The sequence below is a fragment of the Panulirus ornatus genome, chromosome 29 (assembly GCF_036320965.1).
Source record: "Panulirus ornatus isolate Po-2019 chromosome 29, ASM3632096v1, whole genome shotgun sequence".
In the NCBI taxonomy this organism is placed as follows: Eukaryota; Metazoa; Arthropoda; class Malacostraca; order Decapoda; family Palinuridae; genus Panulirus; species Panulirus ornatus.
The window spans coordinates 13197488-13220885 of NC_092252.1; the positions used below are offsets into that span (position 1 = coordinate 13197488).

Sequence of the window (23398 nt, forward strand, 5' to 3'; positions counted from 1 at the left end):
GAGCAAGAGAAATCGAACCATGATTGAAAGACAAAGATTTCGTAAAAAAAAAAAAAAAAAATAGAAAGAGAAATGTAGGACTCCATCCCGAACGAGACGACCACCTAGAGCTATATGGTCATGAGAGCTGGAGGCATCCCTGGGTGTTGGTCCTGGAGGAAAATCCCCCGCACAATTAAGCTTGTGTCAATGAAGGCCTTACCTAACCCACTGGCCACATGCACGGTGAGTCATGTGGTCTTAGAATGATCTACAACACCTGAAGAAGGTGTGAACAATATATTTTTCGGTTGGTGGATGATGATGATGTTGTCTTACGATGACGGCCAAAATAACCCTGGCAGATGATAGGCCTAAAGCACCCACAACCCAACCGCCCAGCCCTTCCCAGGTACCAACCGTGGAATTTCGAGAGGGAGACATGAGACGGAGACGTACCAAAACTGGAAGTGAACTTAAAGAGATAATCAAAAGACCCTCAGGAGGCAGAAATGCAGCTTTCACAGCGTTAAGTGTTGAGGAATTAAAAAAGAAAAAAAAAAAAAGGTAGTGTGTGTTAGAGAAGTGGTCGTGGCGATCATGAACTCAAAGTTCGAAGTTGAGTTGGGGGAAGAAAAACAGAAAGGCCTTACGTAAGTCTACGGGGATCATCCGATTCTGAGCCAAGGAAGTCTTTGCGGGGAACGAAGGAATCCCCAGCACGGTGTGTGTCTGTATGTGGATGTAAAGAGAGCAACACAACAACGCCTCCTGCAATGAAGATGAATAATCGTACAACTGTACACAGCTGGATAAAGTGACGGGAAAATATGGGAAACATGCCTTCATTATGTTTGTGTCCCTCGGGTATATATATATATATATATATATATATATATATATATATATATATATATATATATATATTGATTCAATCCACTGACAGCACGTCAACCCCGGTATACCACATCGCTCCAATTCACTCTATTCCTTGCCCTCCTTTCACCCTCCTGCATGTTCAGGCCCCGATCACACAAAATCCTTTTCACTCCATCTTTCCACCTCCAATTTGGTCTCCCTCTTCTCCTCGTTCCCTCCACCTCCGACACATATATCCTCTTGGTCAATCTTTCCTCACTCATTCTCTCCATGTGCCCAAACCATTTCAAAACACCCTCTTCTGCTCTCTCAACCACGCTCTTTTTATTTCCACACATCTCTCTTACCCTTACGTTACTTACTCGATCAAACCACCTCACACCACACATTTTCCTCAAACATCTCATTTCCAGCACATCCATCCTCCTACGCACAACTCTATCCATAGCCCACGCCTCGCAACCATACAACATTGTTGGAACTACTATTCCTTCAAACATACCCATTTTTGCTTTCCGGGATAATGTTCTCGACTTCCACACATTTTTCAAGGCTCCCAAAATTTTCGCCCCCTCCCCCACCCTATGATCCACTTCCGCTTCCATGGTTCCATCCGCTGACAGATCCACTCCCAGATATCTAAAACACTTCACTTCCTCCAGCCTCTCACCATTCAAACTCACCTCCCAATTGACTTGACCCTCAACCCTACTGTACCTAATAACCTTGCTCTTATTGACATTTACTCTTAACTTTCTTCTTCCACACACTTTACCAAACTCCGTCACCAGCTTCTGCAGTTTCTCACATGAATCCGCCACCAGCGCTGTATCATCAGCGAACAACAACTGACTCACTTCCCAAGCTCTCTCATCCCCAACAGACTTCATACTTGCCCCTCTTTCCAAAACTCTTGCATTTACCTCCCTAACAACCCCATCCATAAACAAATTAAACAACTTTTGCGAAATAGGTGGAGGAAATTCTTCACTGTTTGGGCCCCATCTCATATTTTCTCTACTATCATACATTTTCTTGCAATGCTTTTTTTTTTTCATACAGCCTGTGTTCAAAGTCTTGCCGAGTTCCACTCGTCCTCTGCTATAAGTGAACTAGTTACCTCTCTCTCCCCGAACGCATGACATTCATGTTCATTCCACCCTAAGGCTTTCCTATATATATATATATATATATATATATATATATATATATATATATATATATATATATATACATAAATTACTTCAGGCACATTAATCCTGCATTTTTTCCCTCCTACCCGATTTCCGTCCGGCGCGCATGTTGCCGGAGGGAGTAGAGGGTTGGGGAGAGAAAGCCTTGGATTAGTTATCCTTTTCCTCGACAAGCTTTTACAGGGGACTGCATCGTTTCTTGAGCAGCGTTGAGGCCAGACCACCTCGCTTGGACCAAGGGTCTGAGTGGTCTGTGTACAGTCTACGTAACTCTCAAACAACAGTTAACGGTATATTAAGTAATGCTTAAAGCCCGTGGGGCTACAAAATATAGAGAAAATAACACAATAAGAAAGACAAGAGAGCTGAATGATGGGGAGGTGTGTGTGTTTGTGTGTGTTTGCTGTTACCGCTTGTGAGTTAGGGGTAAAGGGGCCTTCACACAAGTGTTGCCTTCGTCCCCAAACCTTGTGAATATGTAACGTGTCCTGACTTCCCGGTGTGTATACATACCACGCAACCCAGCTTGATCCCCCGACACCCATTTAACGACCAGCCCCGAGTGGAGGATGAACACCTGGGATTGGCTACACTGTAGGCCGACTACTTACAGAGCCCAGGATTCGAACCCACGCTATCCACTACACCACAGAGGTGTGTGTGTGTGTGTGTGTGTAAACCTAAAAATAAAAAACAGCTTACAATCTAAACGCCGAATTGCTTCAGTTAAGTAAACAGTGTTGTCGGTAAATACGTGGTGTTTGTTATCTTGTGGGTGAGAGCAAGGCATTCCTGACGCCGGCGGTTACCGGGGACGTGCCAAGCTACAGGAGAGGCGGGGGTTGTGGCCGCCTCACTACCCCACACACACACACACCAACTATAAAACTTGCACTTCACGAAGTCTGACATACGCGGTAAGATGGTTAATTGTACCTAACAGTAGATAGGGTAGAGGTGCCCACTGTGGAAGCGGAGAGCATGCAACAATTCTAAAACGAAAAAAAAAGGATATATGAGAATGTTCTAGTAACAAGGACCCCACGACTGTACAAAACTCCCTCCTCGTACGATACAAATGGATAATCACAGGAAGGTCTTGATTCAAATGTCGATGGTGGTTAGTTTCGTATGCTCTCAGCCTGGCCCCCGGGCGCACTCACCTAACCGACAACCCGTTCTAAGCCGAGGTGCTGACTTTCAAATCTAAAAGTTAAGAGCCTATTCCTCCAGTATGGGCCCAAGTTACGAGACCCCCCTCCTGTGTTGAGGCTTTCTCAATGTCGTTCTGGGGTCGCGAACAGCCAATGGCAAGTTTGTGGCATGGCGAGACTGTCCTAGCACCTCTATGGATTAAGCTAAGACCTCACTGTATGTTCCGGGTTGGTCAGAACCTCATGGTATGTCTGCAGGGTGGTGACGGCGTCATGGCATGTCTCTGGGTTGGTTCAAGACCTCAATGGCATCATTCCGGGTTGGCATGAGACCCGCAGCAATCCTTCCGACTTCAAAGCCCGCCGGTCTGTTTTACGTTCGAAGGAAATCGTGTATTGTGTTCCCAACTTACTGAACGACACCTTGTAACATTTCCTGGCTGGTTCGCGTTCCTAGTATGGTGTGGTACTCCGTTAACCTAAGCAGTGTGGCAATTCTCTTGAGATGATACGGGCCACCCCATAAATTCTCCGGCAGGTGAGAGTCCCCTGTCCTGTCTCCTTAGGAAGTCATGCAGGCATCGTGGATACTCCAGGTACGTTCAGAACCCCGTAATATATACCAGACTTATTAGACTTCGCCATGTCTCTCTGCCATTGTCTCTATGCGTGTGATGCCTCACGGCATACTTCTGTGCTCGTGAGAGCCCTGCGGTATGTACGTTAGCTCATTTGGACCCTGTGTGATACGACCCTTGGCTTTCAGAGGGGCCCCCGAGGTATATTTCTAGGCTTAGGAATCTCCCCCTCTGTTATGCTTCCTCTTTTTTTTTTCTGGGCTCTCAGGATGTTTCAAGGGTAGCGAGATGTCCCCGGGGAAGTCTTGAGGCTAGTGACAGCCCCAAGGGCAGCCCCATTGGTATGTGGAGTGGAGATGGAAGGCTCTGGGTGTATTTTTAGGCAAGAGATAACTCCCTATGATACGACCTTAGGCTGGGAGGAGCCTGGTGCATGTTTCCGTATGGTCACGTGCTTCAGTGGGAACCAATCTCTGCAGCCTATACTCCCGCCAGACCCTTGCCAACACAAGTCTAATATAGAAGTATTAGCGAACCGCCGGCGCCGCTTATAACCTCTTGTGGACGGCAGTTCTCCATCATCCATCACTTCCTCCATCTACGGTGGACGTTAACACCAGGGGGTTGCCCGCGGACACCATCATACATCATCTCAAGCAGACGTTACAACCCCGACAGTGGATGTAACGCTCGAGGGCTGAATGTCGAAACCACCACCATACAAGATCACATCACAACCTCGTCAATATTGTAACATGTTTAAGCCGTAAACGGCAAAACATCTACATCATCCTATATCCCATACCTCTAAAACCATTAAAAATATTACCACCATATCAGACGTCACCATGCTATATCATGATACTGCAAATGACAGCACACAAAGGTTTAAAAAAGGTATATGACAAAAAATTCGGCAGAGGGGGCCTCGTTGGTGTACAACTCCCTTCACGCACTGTAGAAACTGGCAATCACACACGCCCGCTACACAGCAGTAACATATTTAACCGTCACTGCACCACCTCAAAAATAATTCCTAACTACATCACATTTTCACCACCCACATCACCATCGCATATCGCTATTACACCATCATCACCAAATAATACAATACAATACACGACCATCACCATCGCACAACATACCTCAAGCAAACGTCATCACAACCGTACCAGATCAGCCATACCATCGTCCAATACATACATTACTAAATACATCAAAACTATCACCACCAACACGATTATTACAGAGTCCTCGGTATCACCATTACTACTCCCACCAACACCATACACAAATTACCACCACAATCAAACTGTCCACCAGTCCATCAATCACACAACATTAACAAAACCATCTACCACCAATAACAATTTAAAACCATCGCCACCACAACAACCAAACCACCACATCAGTATCGTCAACCACTTGAACATCAAACAATACAGTCAACCCACACAATAACCATATATCACTATTAATAAAAAAAAAAAATTCATCACCACCACCACACGAAACTCACAACTCCATTAAATCCCACTACCACCATCACATGCCTCTCTCATGAACCACACTAAAGACAAAACAAGCAGGCATCACTACCACCATCCACATCGGTTGCGTAGCTCACCCTATCGCGCATCACTATCTGCCATCACACCATCAGGCATCATCTACACCGCCACCATACATCACTATCACCACAAACACCACCATAAAGAATATTACCATCACCATAAATCGTCACTTTCAGCACTGAACAGCATTACCACCAAGTGAAACCACAACCCACGATCACCGTCAAGGAACCAGTCAACTGTCACACCACCTCTACCACAGCGAATCTGTCACCAAGAAGATCAACCCTCACTAATACTACTATTACTCCAACCCCCTCACCATCGGCACAGCAGCAGCTGCTGGCACAGGACCGGGCTACCCATCACCTCCACCAACATAAACTAGAGACTGGCCGGCCACGTACCCTGTGAACTACTCCAAGACTACGGGGTTTGTATCGTGTGTCATCCTCTTGAAAACCATCGTGTGTTCATATTCCATCAGTATGTCCACATTTTCTTTACTATCATATACTATTTTCACTTTCCACGGGAAAAGGCTCGTCACCGGAGAAATAAAACTGTCAAGAGCGACTATTTTTTTTTTTGTCAGTGGATGTTTTTTTCAATTAAAGATGCACTGTCTAATGTTCACAAACTTTCTTACCACTTCGATAACACAAGTCAATATCAAACAATTACCTAATGCCATGGAGGAGGGGGTCACGAGATCTTCTTAGCCAATACAGTTGGTGACAGTACTGACTTCCTTCTCATAAAAGCATTGGAAATATACCGTACACCGTTACAGCAATTCATCATCCTCCACCATTAAAAATCTTTGGGTTAATTCAAGCTGTAATCGTGCGCGTGGCAGCGTAACAGCAGCATGGGAGCTGGCTGGCAAGCGCGGCGCTCTCCCTAGCTACTGCTACTCCCACCCGCCTGCATTCACCACACACCTCCAGTCTACTGGCGCACCAAAGGCTACACAACTATACTTCTATCACGCCACCAGTCCACGCATCAATGAATGCACATGCTACCAAGTTAAGTCGCTTATCGGGTATTTGCCTGAAGTATACGGCAAAATAATCATACCCAATATAAAATTTAGAATTTTTAGACTTTTCTAATATTAAAGAGCTTGTAAATGTACCTCTACATTATTTGGGCCAAAATGAAAGCGTTACTATGGTCCATGGCCACGCCCCCCACCCGCACGCCACGCGTTCCTCACGCTGGCGTCACACTCGATACTTTCTCCCGCCATACATGCCAGCTCTCTCTAGACCTCCAATATCTTCATCTAAAACCTTCAATTCCCTTAAGCATACATTTACAGAAAATGGTTACCACTTAGCATAATGCACTGGAATAAAAGTAAACGAAGGAGCAATAATGAATGACAACTGTACTTCTAAATCCACGAAACAGGACGGGGTAAATTAAGCAATGGCAACAACTGGCACACCATTCCTTTTTTTTTTTTTGCTGACCTTGACAATGAAAAAGGACGGTGCCGGCATGGCGGGGTACGAGAATTTCGTGTACCATGAAAACCCACAATATCATTTGTTTACAGATCATGTAGTTTCAGGCTGCAGATAAGCTTTCAGGACAACTATTTGAGTAATACAAGCATTTATATTGTACGGGTATTGCATTACATTAGCTGGAAAACATGCGAGATTATCAGAAACTGAGCTTACTCTTCTATAATTGTCGTGTTAGGTAAGAATAGTTTAAATCTGTAATGGAAAATTAGGAAGGGGAACCAATAACGTAATGAAGTGAATTTCTCAAACTTTCCGAAAACAAAGGAAAATTATAATTGAGGTAAAGCGTAAACATCGAATTAGCAGACAAAAGTTAAAAGTCCCAGTCTGTGATAAAAGGAGACAAAATGAAATTGAGATGAACTCAAAGCCTTAAAATAGCAGCTGAGTGGGGCCCCACATAGCCGGATCGAGTCCACATAGCTGCCATGCCTGACACACATTATTGACGAAATTACATTCGTCTAATATATACTGGCAGTGGTGGTAACTCTCGCCCTGTCCTGTTGTGTAACTGCTTCATCGATTCTCCTCACCCCCGCCCTTTCCTGTATTACGAGATTAAATGCAAGGGTCATGCTGTACCACTCCCACCCACACACAGACAAAACATACGTACTTTTACACACTGTATGTACACACACAAACACGAACGTACTGATACGAATGATGAAATCTCGGCCCACGTATGTGAACCCGTACATACATTTATAACGACCTACATACACAGACATGCATAAAAAACTCGCACATAAATACACACACACACACACATACAAAAGAGGGGGAAAAATAAAGTTCCTTAACCCCCTTTAAGCAATATGATGTTACCCCTTGCATGTATTGGCCTTGCCTTTGACCTTATCCTGAAGTCGTCATCCAAAGATGTCGTGGTGTGCTCTGGGGTCGTGCTGTCATGCCCCCAAGGATCGTACGAGCTTTCGTGATTCAGGGGTTTAAAGGATCCGACCACGTCGAGATGGAAGGGTGACAGAGGAGGAGGAGACGATAAGCGACGTAACGGAAACACAAACCTGACGAAAGGAAAAATCTGACAAAGAAAAAGTTAAACCGAGAGCTTTGAAAAGAAGTGTCAGGAAGTGCATGACAGGAAAGAGGGGTTAAGAGATCTGGGCACCCTGCAGCTCCCTCACCATAAACACTGATAATCAAGCTAATAGAGAGAGAGAGAGAGAGAGAGAGAGAGAGAGAGAGAGAGAGAGAGAGAGAGCTGAGGGAGAGAGAGAGCTGAGAGCTGCTCAACAAAGGAGCAGCGTGTGCGTGCTGGACGGTGGAAATTGTGTGGCGACACTTTGACCTTGACCGTGTGAGTCTGCCATGGTCCCTCCTCACCACACCGTTATTTGGCTCTGGTATAATATGGCGCTCCTCCCACTCCTCCTCTTCAAAAGGCAAACTTTACACATAAAGAGCTGCCAAACTTTTTCTTTTCTTGTCCATATTTTTTTTTCCTCCTCCCGTTTCGTAACGCACTGGTTACCAATACACTAAGTCTTGTGCGTCCCCTTTGGATGATATACTTCGCATGCACTGGAATAAAACCTTCCTCGTGAGGACGAAGTTCTCTCTTGGAAAGCTCTGTAGAAACCTTGGTGGTGGCACGACTTTCTTCACATCAACAGGTTTAGAAAGTGTGGGAGTATAACGGTCCCGAGGCAGACGGACGAGGGGGGAGGGAGGAGGAGGAGGAGGTTACGTTAGGCTGGCCACCCAGCCTGGCGCTTGAGCCTAGTGGGAGGGACATACATGGTCGAGACTCGCTTACATCATTACGGCAGCAGTTGGAGGCCATATATATATATATATATATATATATATATATATATATATATATATATATATATATATATATATATATATATATATTCCTATTAGTCCACGGGGAAATTGAATAGGAATATCTTGATCACGCACAAAATTGTGATCCTTTCCAATATATATATATATATATAATTTTTCTCAATTACCTTTGCCTAAGAATACAAGAGAATTAATATGTGACGAACCGACGCATCAATTAATCGGTTAGGTAACCCAGCGGACACAATCTACAGCTCGGTGATATGACCCGCTGGGCCAAGATACAAGTCTGAGGATGCTTATGCCAGGTCCCACTGAGGCTGTCAGCTTCCGTTACTCCCCCCTCTAGCTTCGCCTGCCATCAGTAGAGCACCGTGTGGCACACACACGGCAAGTGCGCTCTGTGGAGAACTTCCCTGCACCACCATCCCTGGTTACCATCAAACCTCTCCAGTGTTGCGGTCTTACGATACGGCAAGTTCGTGTGCCCTGACTGACAGCCAGCTCTCCGCCCCGATGCAGCGCGATGCCTGACAGTGAGGGCACAGGTTAAGCTGAGGCACACGAGGTTGGGCGGGTCAAGCTGGTGTGCAGGAGGGAGGGAAGGTTAAGCTGTGAGAAGGCAGGGCAGGTTAAGCCGCGGTACAAGAGGCAGGGGAGGTCAAAATGAGTCACATGAGGTAAGGCAGATCAAGTTGCGGTACAGGAGGAAGAGGAAGTTAAGCTGCGGTACAGGAGAAAGGAGAGGTTAAGCTGCGGTATAGGAGAAAGGAGAGGTTAAGCTGCGGTATAGGAGAGAGGAGAGGTTAAGCTGCGGTACAAGAGAAAGGTTAAACTGCGGTACAAGGGAAAGGTTAAGCTGCGGTACAAGGGAAGGTTAAGCTGCGGTACAGGAGAAAGGGAAGGTTAAGCTGCGGTGAGGGAGGAAGGGGAGGTTAAGCTGCGGTATAGGAGGAAGGGGAGGTTAAGCTGCGGTATAGGAGGAAGGAGAGGTTAAGCTGCGGTACAGGAGGAAGGGGAGGTTAAGCTGCGGTACAGGAGGAAGGAGAGGTTAAGCTGCGGTATAGGAGGAAGGGGAGGTTAAGCTGCCGTATAGGAGGAAGGGGAGGTTAAGCTGCGGCACAGGAGGAAGGGAGAGGTTAAGCTGCGGCACAGGAGGAAGGAGAGGTTAAGCTGCGGCACAGGAGGAAGGGGTGGTTAAGGTGAGGTAACAGGAGGCAGGCCAGAATCAGACGTCATTCGCCGAAAGCCGAGGCCACAGCTGATCCTAGTATCAGGATACATGATTTCTCCCGTCTGGTGCGACTTGTCTGGGAAGGTGCGCTTGGAAGCTGGGTTGTTATCCCCTGGAGTACGACGGCGCGACCCTTGAGGACGACGGAACGACCGGTATGACCTTCGGGCACGACAGTGCGACCCTTGTGCACGACGGAACGACCCTTAGGCACCATGGTATGACCTTTGAGCACGACAATATGCCTCTCTGAACCCGACGACACGACCCTTGAGCAGAATGACATGGCCTCTGGCCTGCCTGACCCTCACGGACCAGGTCAAAGGTATAAGGCCATCACACCCAATGGCCGAAGGTCGTGCTTAAGGGTAGTTGAATATATGGGACTTTTAGTAACTTAAGAACTTGAACAGAAAAATTCAGATGACTATGATGATGATAGTCTTCACACATCAAAATCATCCTGAGTTGAGTTCTCTTTCCATTAATGACTATGATAATTTCCTACATTTCAGAACACAATATCATTAATTCTGCTGCAATTTCCCGTGTCACGCATAGCTCATGGAAGAGAGATGGAGCTGGTAGCGTGTGGTGTGAGAGCTGGTAGTCGTTGTACGAGCTGGTAGTGGTTAAGTGAGGGCTGGTATTGGTTATGTAAGAGCTGGTAGTCGTGGTGTGTGAGGGCTGGTAGTGGTTGTGTGAGAGCTGGTAGTCGTGGTGTGAGGGCTGGTAGTCGTGGTGTGTGAGGGCTGGTAGTGGTTGTGAGAGCTAGTGGTCGTGGTGTGTGAGGGCTGGTAGTGGTTGTGTGAGAGCTGGTAGTGGTTGTGTGAGGGTTGGTAGTGGTTGTGTGAGGGTTGGTAGTGGTTGTGTGAGAGCTGGTAGTCGTGGTGTGTGAGGACTGGTTGTGGTTGTGTGTGAGAGCTGGTAGTTGTGGTGTGTGAGAGCTGGTAGTGGTTGTGTGAGAGCTGGTGGTCGTGGTTGTGTGAGAGCTGATGGTTGTGGTTGTGTGAGGGCTGGTAGTGGTTGTGTGAGGGCTGGTAGTGGTTGTGAGAGAGCTGGTGGTCGTGGTGTGTGAGGGCTGGTAGCGGTTGTGTCAGGGCTGGTAATGTTAGCGTGGGAGTCGCTATGGAGGGTGAGAGAGTTGGCAGTGGTGGTGGTGTGAGGGCTGGTTGTGGTATGGGAGCTGGGAGAGCGCTAGGAGGAGGGTGAGTGAGGTAGAGCAGTCATGGCCAACGTATTATCTCGCCACTCGCTTCAGGACGAAACGCGTCTTTCATGGCCTGAGCGTGCACACACACACACACACACACACACACACACACACACACACACACACACACACACATTTACAAAATACTAAAAGGTCCTGACCCATACATGGCTCATGGTCCTCATGACATTTCACCACTGGCGCTGGAGATACGTACAGATATGACCAGAGAAACCTCATGGAATATTGTTCGAGAAGTCGCCGGAGAAAGGCAAAGTGAGAAGGGAATGGAAGAGAGGTAAACATCGTACCTATGTAGGAGAAATGAGACCAGCAAGAAGCGATGATATACGGGCGTGTCTCACTGACGACTGTGGTCTGTATAAGGTTCTGGAACAGATGATCGGAAAGCAAATGGTTTGACTTTCTACTGAGGAGAAATTGCCGAAGCGAAAGAGAGAGAGAGAGAGAGAGAGAGAGAGAGAGAGAGAGAGAGAGAGAGAGAGAGAGAGATCTTAGTGAAAGGAGGTCATTTGAAACGGACCCCTCTAAAGATATCTACGAGAAAGTGAGCTCCGACCTAGACGGACGAGAGCGAAAGGCTGGGTGGATTTATGCATCTGAACTGCCACGACGTATCTGACACTACTGCATGGGAACCTGAGTAAGATGCTGGATCACCAGGCAGGAATAAGGGGAGAGAGAGAGAGAGAGAGAGAGAGAGAGAGAGAGAGAGAGAGAGAGAGAGAGAGAGAGAGAGAGAGAGAGAGACTCTTCAATGGAAAAAAAAAAATATCATCTAGGCGGAAGGGACCATGGGTCTGTTCAATGACCATTTACTGTTCTTGATTCACTTTTAATACCTTGCCTAAAGGAGTATAGACCCCTGCCTGAATGCGTCTGCAGATGATGCACACGTCACTAGGTCAAGTAAAACGCGGTGGAGGATTGCATTACCTCGCAGGGAGACCCTGAACCTCAAAGCTGGACACGGGGAGTTGATGGAAATCCGATTGAAATAAATGTAAAGTAATGAGGATGGGTCACAGAGTGGAAGAAGGAGAGAAACAAGTTGGGAGGTGACATTGTCCCGAACCTGTCGCCAGAGAATGCAACCTTTGTAGAACCGTCAAGGAGACCAGCTGTCCTCTACCATACATTAGCATACGACTCATGGATAAGAAAGTATTCTGTAAGCTGTTTGCTCTCCCCGTCATACTCGAAGCCAAAACCAGGATATGATCAGCAAGTCTGGCCACCGTAACTAAAGCACACACACACACACACCCCAAAAAAAAAAAAAACACTAACAGAGAAGGTTCTAAGGAAAGCAACAATGGGGGTACCAGAATTAAAGAGCCAAGTTACAAGGAAAGGCGGAAGCTTTCAAATTTTTACCCTTCCCGGAAGAGAGAAGAGTGTAGGGTGACCTAATGACAACTTGTAAGTTGTTTTACATTAGATCACACCGACGTAGATAGTGAGAAGTTCTTCGAGAAATGTAGAGACAAGACAACGAGACGACAGAGCTTAAAATGAAAATAAAAATAAATAAATAGAATATAAAAAAAAAGCATTTTCCAAGATTACGAGTGGTGGATGAATGGCATAAGATGACTGAGGACATAGTTAAGATACAAGAGAATGTTTAAGAGATGCGTCCCCGCGTGAAAAAAAAAAAAAGAAGTCGCGATGCGAATATTATCGAACACACACACACACAAAAAAAAAGCTGCAGGAATCTGGGTGCGAGAGGAAGTTGGGAATAGTCATTTTACCGAACCCAAGTCGCCAAGAAGTTACACTTCTGCGAGACCAGTTAAGGAGACAAAACTGTTTGCAAGTAAACATACGGATAACATTCAAGTGTGCGAATACGGAAATAATCAGCAGAGTGTTCGCATCCTATCATCTAGCTAGAACTAGATTATGTTTCGAACAAGTTTGGTTACCACACATAAATGAGAAGAGGGAGATAATAGAGAAGGTCCAGAGGAAGGCACGAAATGTGATCCCCGCACAGAATTAAGAGCTCAAGTACAATGCAGCGTTGAAATGTCATAAATACGTCCACCTTGGAAGAGAAGATTAAGGGGTGACCTGATCATAACCTCTATGCTATTAAATCAGTCTGATGACAGTTCTATCTATGACAGTTAAGAAAGCTCAAGAGGAGGAACCCACGAGTGTACAAGTTCCTCTCCGTACAGCACAAGTAGACAGAACCACACACACACACACACACACACACACACACACAAGCGCACGCACAGGCATATGGTTCACGCACGAGCACCGGCTGGGTTCGATCTCCATGGCGTGACCAGTAGGCCCACAAGCCAGCCCAGCTGTTCATTATTCCGTCGGGGCTGGTCGATACATGGGTACCTGGCTAAGGGTGGTGTGTGTGTGTGTGTGTGTGTGTGTGTGTGTGACACACAAGGGTATGAAGGCACAGTACAGTACACACACACACACACACACAAGGTTAAGGGACGGGGACAACACGAGTGTAAAACTCTCCCCTCGTGACGTGCATGGTGTAATCACACAGTAATCTCACACACGCATACACACACACACACACACACAAAGAGAGAGAGAGAGAGAGAGAGAGAGAGAGAGAGAGAGAGAGAGAGAGAGAGAGAGAGAGAGAGAGAGCAGGCAGGAGAGGGAGAGAGAGAGAGAGAGAGAGAGCAGGCACGGGAGGGAGAGAGGGGAGGGGAGTGGGGGGAGGGGGAGGCGGATGAGCGACCTTGGCCATGAATGCATCAGACAGTCTCTCCACTGTTGCCACCTTGGCGCCCAACCCTCTGTATATTTATCCCCAGGGGACTCGGTGGCCAAGCTGGCAATGCCTATACCTACCCACTTTGCACTTTAATCCACTTACATCTGTACCCTCAACTTACATACTGGACTAGTCAGTGCATGACAGTAAATACATACGAAGGATATAGATTTTTCCAGACGATGTTTAGTGTCGAACTGTTGTCAAGCGAAAACGATACCTCAAGGTCTGGGGCTCATAGCAAGCTGTGGCGGTGGTGGTGTGTGGTAGTGGTGTGTGGTGGTACGAGCTGTGGTGGTAGTGGTGTGTGGTGGTGCGAGCAGTGGTGGTGGTGGTGTGCGGTAGTACGAGCTGTGGTAGAGGTGGTGGTGTGTGGTCGTATGAGCTGTGGTGGTGGTGGTACGAGCTGTGGCAGTGGTGGTGGTGGTACGAGCTGTAGTGGTGGTGTGTGGTCGTATGAGCTGTGGTGGTGGTGGTGTGTGGTGGTAAGAGCTGTGGTGGTTGTGTGTGGTGGTAGTGGTGTGTGGTGGTACGAGCTGTGGTGATGTGTGGTCGTAGTGGTGTGTGGTGGTACGCTCTCTGGTGATGTGTGGTGGTACGAGCTGTGGTGGTGGTACGAGTTGTCGTGGTGTTGGTGGTGTGTGGTGGTGCGAGCTGTGGTGGTGGTGGTGTGTAGTTGTGAGCTCTGTGCGTTGACGAGCATTGTGATGACTGTCTGCGGTGGTGAGTGTTGTGATGGCGGTGCGTGGTTGTGGTTGTTGTGGTGTGTTTTTATGTAGTGGTGGCGTTTTTGTAGTGGGCGTGCGTGGTGGTGACTGCTGTTGTGGCGGGGTGTTCTGTGCGAATCGTGGTGGTGATGGTGTGTGGTGGCGTGCTCAATCCACGTGGTGTGACGTTCTGTGTGGTGAATGCGGGAGTGTGTGTGTGTGTGTGTGTGTGTGTGTGTGTGTGTGTGTGTGTGTAGGAAAGCACCAACGCCACCACAACTAATAACCAGGTCACCACATCACTTTATCGACAACACAACGTAACAAACGACGAGACACCAGACACATTAGAGAGAGAGAGAGAGAGAGAGAGAGAGAGAGAGAGAGAGAGAGAGAGAGAGAGAGAGAGAGAGAGAGAGAGAGAATACGGAGAGGACAGCATGAAGGCAAGGGAGGGAGCGCACGGGATGGCCATGATGTACAGTGAGACTGTAGGATTTATGAGGGAAAATGATGGAGTTTGATGAGGTGGAAGAAAACTAAAGCGACTGAATGATGGAGTAAGATGGGCATACAGCGAGTCACAGCAATGATAACATGGCCGGAGAGTGACTTATACGTAGTATGGGAAATGGAACAAGGAGATATGTTGCTGAAGAAGGAAGCATACTTAAGGGATATAGTGCCAGTGGTATATCGAGAGTATACTGCGGATGTATAGCGAGTATGATGGAAGACTGGCAGAGCACTGGGGGTAAAATAAAGGCAGTAACTGCTTGAGGCAAACACGTGTTTCGCCAATCCATCTTCCTCAGTCATGTCAGACGGGGCGTGGTCAAACTTGGGCAGAAAGCTGCCATGCAACACACACACACACACAACACCGTCATGCGCAGGAGACCCCACTGCAACACACAAGAGTCGGGGACATAATACGGAGCCAAGACACATGTTATCAGGGTCATGCATAGCAGCCATTCGGCGCAAGATCCTCCTGTCTGGCGTGCACCGGACAGCTCCACCAGACAGGACAAACACGACCGAGCGAGTGTAACACACACACACACACACACACACACACACACACAACATATCCCGATCGCAGCCAAGGACTGCAGGGACGAAAGACAGAGCCCACTCAACCGGGACGCCGTCTGGCGGGGACCTAACAAACCGGAATATGAGAGAGGCACAGGACGCACTGGAACAACACAGCTGACTTACATGTATAGCAAGATGTGACACAAACTGAATCAAACTAGAGACCAAACAGATAACATAGGACGGTACTGAGGCACAGCTCTTCACAACATGGGAGTACAAGTACACAGCATACGCTGTACACCCCACCATCCGTTGTATATCCACCCACTATCCTTTTGTATCATCCACTATCCTTTTGTATCATCCACTATCCTTTTGTATCATCCACTATTCTTTTGTATCATCCACTATCTATTGCATCATCCACTATCTATTGTACTCCCCCACCATCCATTGTACATCCCCTACACTATCCATTGCAGCCCCCAGTATCCGTTGCAAATATTTGGACTTGTAAAAACGTGTGAACCAGGGAGCAAAAAATGCCTCGAAAAAAAGGTGCAAGGCTGTGTGTGCGGGAGAAACACGGTCTCTCCAACACCAGCCTTGTTGAAGAGGCTCGCTAGCGCCAACACTCAGGAAGAAACAGCTGTAGCCTTTAGTCCCCTCTCAAAATATCAGTAAATAAAGCACTGTGGTGCTCAATTTTCGTCAATATTCATGCCAACTCAAAGAGCATGCTTAAGCAAAACATTACATGTGGAAAATGGCGTAAAAATATATGGGGTAAATAATAGTAACACCACAATTGTCTGACAAACACACACACACACACACACACAAAAACCAGTCACACAGACGCTTAGGTTTGCTAACGAATCACAAACGTTAAAAGATCATGCATTGTAATGAACCATTTATTACTCAATATTCATATTAACATTTCAAAAATAGAGAGCTGAGCTCTGCCACAAAGACCGCCCTGGTGGACCTTGATCGCCAGGCAATTGTCCCAACGATTACAATGCATGACCATCAACAGTGTGGCGACCAAATGCGTTTACGTTGGTTTCGTTATCAAGAAAAAAAAGAGAAAATGCTGTAGTTACTGCCTGCCATACACGTCAGTATGGCACGCGCGATCATCGTCTGTAAATTCAGTTATTCATATCATTAACTTTTATTCATACACGGGAATATAAAGACAGAAACAGACCACTGGGTCCTTTCGAGGCAGCTTCGCGACAGTGGAAGACATCAGGAACGAACAGATTAGTGATTGGTTAAAAGGTGAGAGGCATATAGATAACCTCGGTTTATCTTACAACACTCCTGGACCAACATGCACAGCTAACGTTTGTGTGACGCTAAATAATATCTGGATAAGTACCAGCAGAATAGTGAAGTTCACTTACGCAAAACTGATCATCTTATAACATCTTGCATCAAAACCTCTTCCTACGTGGGGGGAACTGTCCTCCAATGCATCAAGACTTACAAGTGTCGTCTTCACAGAGGTGGTGCTCCTTTAGAACCCACGGCAACATCATTATCCCAACTCTTGCTCCGATAAGCTAAACAAATACCACAAGCACATTCATTCCCCGACATCAAAGTGAAGCCTCCACTTTTTGATGGCGAGCTGCGCGCCCCTGCAAGATGATAGCCTACAATGCACTCGTTGTGGCAACGATTAAAACGAAAATCTCAAGAGACTCCGTAGGGTAATGTCTACCGCCTGGTCAACACACTATGGAGGATCATAAACCGAGTGATTACATCATTACACTCGTCAGTCCTGTTAAGAGCAGACGGATGGTCATCCCCCCCCACCCAGAGATAACCCGCGCTAAACATCCCATCACTTCACATGCTATCAACACTTCTCGAGGCTAGATAAGTGCTAATAGTAGTATCTGAGCATTATCTATAAATGGCCACGAACCACTATTTAGCAGCTTACCGTGTTTATATTCACAGCAGCGCAGTGTAGTCTTTCTTATATACATACGGTCGGCACACGAGGTTACAATGTTCAGCAACAGGAATACACAGCAGACATGACACACAGCCAAGCAGGCAGCATACGATCCAGGCGATACACAGAATAAAATATACGACACGAGATAAACCCAAACCCAAACACGTCAGACATAACAAAATCCTGACCTGGTCAAATAACTGCAATATAACCTAGGCAAATACAACGACCAAGGCATATAAAACACAGACAGACCTCACGCAGACCAAACACAGACGTATAGTAGTAAGTCCAGGCCAGACCTAACGCAAGACATAATATATCCAGGCCAGACCTAACACAGACATGATCACTCAGAACACGGATATCGGCCTGTTGCCCGGGACAAGCCTCGTCCCAGCATATGGCAGACTATTTTTCACTCCCCTGACAACACACGCCCCACTGACATGGCAGACTATCCTCCCCGCACCCTCCCGCTGACACATGGATGGCAGACGTTCTCCCACCCGTGACAACATACATGAGAATATAACGTCAGCCGCTCTACCAACACCCATCAAGTTAGACTGGAGGAAGGTCATTGTGTCCTCTCGCTAGCCCGTCCAGACACAGTCGACCTCTACCAAACCTTTCCCCGGGATGTGAGCGAGTAGACAGTAAACAGACCGGAGTCTTCTGTGTTGTGACCTTGCCACAGGCTTCACTCTGCTGTGTTGCGACCTCACCACAGGCCTCGGTCTTGTGTTGTGACCTCACCACAGGCCATAGTCTGCTCTCCTGTAACCTTACCACAGACCAAAGTCTGCTATGTTATGACCTCATCGCTGGCCACCGTCTGTTGTGATGTTACCTTACCACGGGCCATAGATTGCTGTGTTGTGACCACCATGGGAGGCCACAGTCTGCCACGCTGTGCCTTCCCGACACACGGGCTAGCTAGTCTGGTCCCGCCACCTACCACAACCTTCACCATCTTCCCCCAGACTCCAGCTTCTTGAGCCCGATGGTACCAGAGTAAGAACCTTCACGCAGCTTCCGCCACACGCTTCACTTCACCTAACAAAACATGCAAATTGCCGTATTATTCACCGTGTTCCCCAAACCACGTTAACACTTTCCTCACTACGTAACCAAACGTGTTTTTCAAACGGTAGAGGTCTAGTCCCTGGACCTTTCGCGTCCTCCGTATCCTCTTTCGCGCCCACCTCCCACGGGATGGGTAGGAGCGCACGATAAAACAGCCGCTCTTGCGGCATAATACAATCTAAATCAATCGCTTCGCTCTTAACCCACCGCCCTCGGGAGCTCCTTGAAGCGTCGTCTGGTCGGGCGCGAGACGGGCCCCGCCTAGCAGCAAACACTTTATAACGCCCATCATAAACTTGAGCTTTTTTTCCCCCCCGCTCTTAAACTTAACAACACGAGAACTTGGATGGAGACAAACCAGCTGACGAAGTGTTAAGTAAGGGTGAGCGGGGCCAACACGGGTCGACCCCCAGCCACCTCCACTCGCAGTAATGACACGTCTGTACGAAGGCTGGCACCCAAGACCTCTCTAGGGCATGATTAGGTCGCACGTCTTCATACACCACATGACTTAAATCAACATTACATATAATACTACGGATCACACCCTCCCTCCATTAACGATAATGGAATGTTAAAACTTTATCTATCAATCTCTTCCTATTCGGCCACACACACACACACACACACAAAAACACACATACACACGACAGTTCTCTCCCTCCCACTCATTACCCTACTGCTGTGACATCCATTGTCTGGAAAGTTTTCGAATGTCTCCTCGAATCCTGTTTCCTTCAGCATGTTGGAGTCACACAGCCCTCTCTCCCTCTGGTCACAGGTACGGCTTCCGCAGCGGATGATCCACTGCCGATCTTCTGTCCTGCTTTATCAATATCCAGTCATTGTGGGAGACTACGGAGACTCCTTTGATGGAGCCCTTGAGATCTCGAAAGCTTTCGACTAGGCGACATCGTGATGAAGCCCTTGAGATCGCGAAAGCTTTCGACTAAGCGACATCGTGATGGAGCCCTTGAGATCGCGAAAGCTTTCGACTAAGCGACATCGTGATGGAGCCCTTGAGATCGCGAAAGCTTTCGACTAAGCGACATCGCGATGGAGCCCTCGAGATCTCGAAAGCTTTCGACTATGCGACATCGTGATGGAGCCCTTGAGATCGCAAAAGCTTTCGACTAAGCGACATCGTGATGGAGCCCTTGAGATCGCGAAAGCTTTCAACTAGGCGACATCGTGGGTATAGTCCGTTGGCTTGTCTCATTTTCTCTCTACTCCCTCAATCTGTCCCCTCTGGCAGGTCGTTTTCCGTAATTGCTGATGGACCCACCTCACCTTTCCCTGTCAACGGTGGTTGTCCCTCAAGGTCCAGTCCTGTCTCCTACGGTTTTTCTCCCTTCTCGTCCATGACTCCCTTTCAACCAGTAAAACCAGTGCACTTCTACGCTGACGACCCAACAATTCTTTCACGTCGATTCCATCTTCTTTTGCTTGATCTACATCTCGGCTCATCGCAAACTACCCCTACAATAAAGCGACACTGGACTCCCCAGTGGAGCAGACGTAACCTGGTCATTTCTAAACGCCTCTAACACAAGTTCACATTTGTCTTTTTTCTTTTTATAAAACCTTCCCATCTCTTTGTGACGGATCCGATCCCACCACTTGACACAATAAATATACCCGGTATCAATGTAACATCTAATCTATCCTGGAAACACCAGCATTACACAAATGGCCAAGTACGACTCTGAGAAAATGAGAGGTCTGCTCTTGTACCGGAAAATCTTCCTCTTCTAAACAAGTGATCCGAACATACAATGGGCCTGAATCGTCCTGCTTGGAGTACCGCTTTCATATCTATGAACGTTCTAATTCCATGCACTTGCCCGATGGAGATAAAGAGAAAAGCTTGTAGACTTACCACCTCCTCCGGTCTTACCCCACATCTCAACCAACCGGCCACAATGTTGGCTCATTTTCCTGCTAGAGATATTCAGTTTCTGCACTCGAGAACTGCCCTCCTGTGTGCCTCATTATTAGCTACACCACCACGCGATACTCGTCAAACTAGTGCGTCACATTATTACGTGTGGCTTTGGGGGCAACTCGAGCGTAGGCCATTGTGATGTATGTTTCTTTCCTTACATGGAGAGGCTTTCCAACCATTTACTTTATGATTTTCCCCAACAGCGGCGACCTGCCCATTTACGGGAGGAGTTTTCTACGTATTCCGAAACTATACTCGATTTTTTTTCTTTTCTTAATTCTTTAATTTTTTCTGCTCCTTTGTATTCTTTATTTAAGGCCTGAACACGATGACTACTTTGATACGTTACTACAGACTTCGATACATATATACAAATATATTCCTATGAGTCCACGGGGAAAATGAATATCTTGATCACGCGCAATATTGTGATCCTTTCCAATATATATATATATATATATATATATATATATATATATATATATATATATATATATATATATATATATATATATCGTCAGTTAACAAAAGTACAGTCGCGTCAAATAACTTCTCGCTTCAAGGAGTCCCCCTTCCCCCTGCCCTACAACAGAGTTTAATTCAAAGCTGCAAGAGTCAATAGTTATAGACCTAGGAGCCCTTTGTGAAAAGGGGCCCTTATACTGTATAATAATAATAATAATAACAATAATAGTAATATGATGATGATAATGAGTCGAAATATGCATGCTACTGTAGCGTTGCAGTGACAAGTGTGGAGCAGTGACGCAGCGACACAAGGCAGTGTCAGTGTGTAAGGCAATGAAGTCACGCGGGGCACTGACGGAAGTTAGGGGCCTACCACCTGAACGGCCCTTCAAGACCCGCTGCGACGCCAACAGCAGTTGTCGTGTTGCATGTTCTCACAAGCTACAGCGGCACCGGCACCAGCGGCGGACGTGCATACGTTGCCGAGACGAACGGGACACACACACACCAGTCACAATACTATACTGACATGCAAGGTCACCCAATAATAAATATATTTCTCTCTTGTGTCTCCCCTGATGATGTGATTGTTACACGAAAGTGCACTTGGGAACTTTTCGTGTTTCATTTTCCCCGTGGACTCATAGGAATATCTTGATCACGCGCAAAATTGTGATCCTTTCCAATATATATATATATATATATATATATATATATATATATATATATATATATATATATATCAGTGGGTCAGGGGCAAGCAAGGACACCGTATGTCGTCGAGGAAGAAGGCTGGGGTACTGGGACAGTGCCAAGGGAAAGCTATCCACCCGTCCCATCCCCCCCCCCCCCCCAGCTCAGCCACTAGCCCGAGGTGAGTCACTCAAAGACACCCTGCCACGCCCGCCCTGCCTCGGGCATCACCACACCATACTGACTCACCTGGACACTCGCCACACCATACTGACTTATCCAGGCACTCGCCACACCACACTGACTCACCTGGACACTCGCCACACCATACTGACTTACCCAGGCACTCGCCACACCACACTGACTCACCTGGACACTCGCCACACCACACTCATTCACCTGGACACTCATCACACCATACTGACTCACCTGGACACTCGCCACACAATACTGACTCACCTGGACACTCGCCACACCATACTGACTCGCCTGGACACTCACCACACCATACTGACTCACCTGGACACTCGCCACACCACACGGACTCACCTGGACACTCGCCACACCATACTGACTCACCTGGAAACTTACCACACCACACGGACTCACCTGGACACTCGCCACACCATACTGACTCACCTGGACACTTGCCACACCACAATGACTCACCTGGACACTCGCCACACCACACTGACTCACTTGGACACTCGCCACACCACACTGACTCACTTGGACACTCACACCACCACACTGACTTACCCGGGCACTCGTTATATTCCCGTGTGTTACCAACAACATACAGACTCAACCTGGACAACCTCGAGACGACAAACGGGGCATCATAATGCTAGGCGGTTAGGAGGACGTGTTAGGCCTGATCAAGCTACGTTATCAAATGTTCCGTCCATCCTGAATGGTAACGTATTCACTATATATATATATATATATATATATATATATATATATATATATATATATATATATATATATATATATATCAGAACACAGAACAGGACGAAAGTGGCTAAAATGAAATTAATGAGTCGATTTGCGGATGATATCTGCACGTACATAAATCTCAGATTACATTAATAAACGTTATTATCTTGTGTCTACAACATCGATTACATTACATTGTAGTCTATTACTCAAGACGGGACTGATGATGATATTCGTTTATCTATTTACATTTATTCGGAGATCAATTTCTACGAGAGAAAAATCTTCCCGTACTTCGAACAAAATGGAATTTTGAAATTCTTATGGCGAAAGTCATCATTAGGTCAAGTGCAGACGACACAATCGAACTTGAAACAGCACAATGGAATGAACTTTTAAGGTAACTACATATTAACCAGCGAGGCCGGGGTCGGGGGGTAATCCGTGGTTGGTTACACAATTTACGACAGGCAAGAAGGAATCATTATGGTAATCTGGTAATCATAAAATGAGGTACATGGCTCTTTTGAGATACTCTCTTATGATAAGATTACATTCCTACCACGTAGTAATTG

At 46.8% G+C, this 23398-nt stretch overlaps 1 protein-coding gene across 12 annotated transcripts in view; it reads right to left on the reverse strand.

Moving 5' to 3' along the window:
• Positions 1–23398, reverse strand: part of Oatp74D (Organic anion transporting polypeptide 74D) — a 494863-nt gene that overhangs the window by 238089 nt on the left and 233376 nt on the right. For 2 of the 12 annotated variants that reach the window (XM_071679236.1, XM_071679232.1), the window contains exon 1: positions 5765–6315. The exons of 9 other annotated variants lie outside the window; for them this stretch is intronic. The gene's annotated coding sequence lies outside the window, so the exon portion shown is untranslated. Of the gene's footprint in view, positions 1–5764; positions 6316–23398 lie in introns of those variants that run through there. One more of the 12 variants, XM_071679234.1, reaches the window with a different exon arrangement.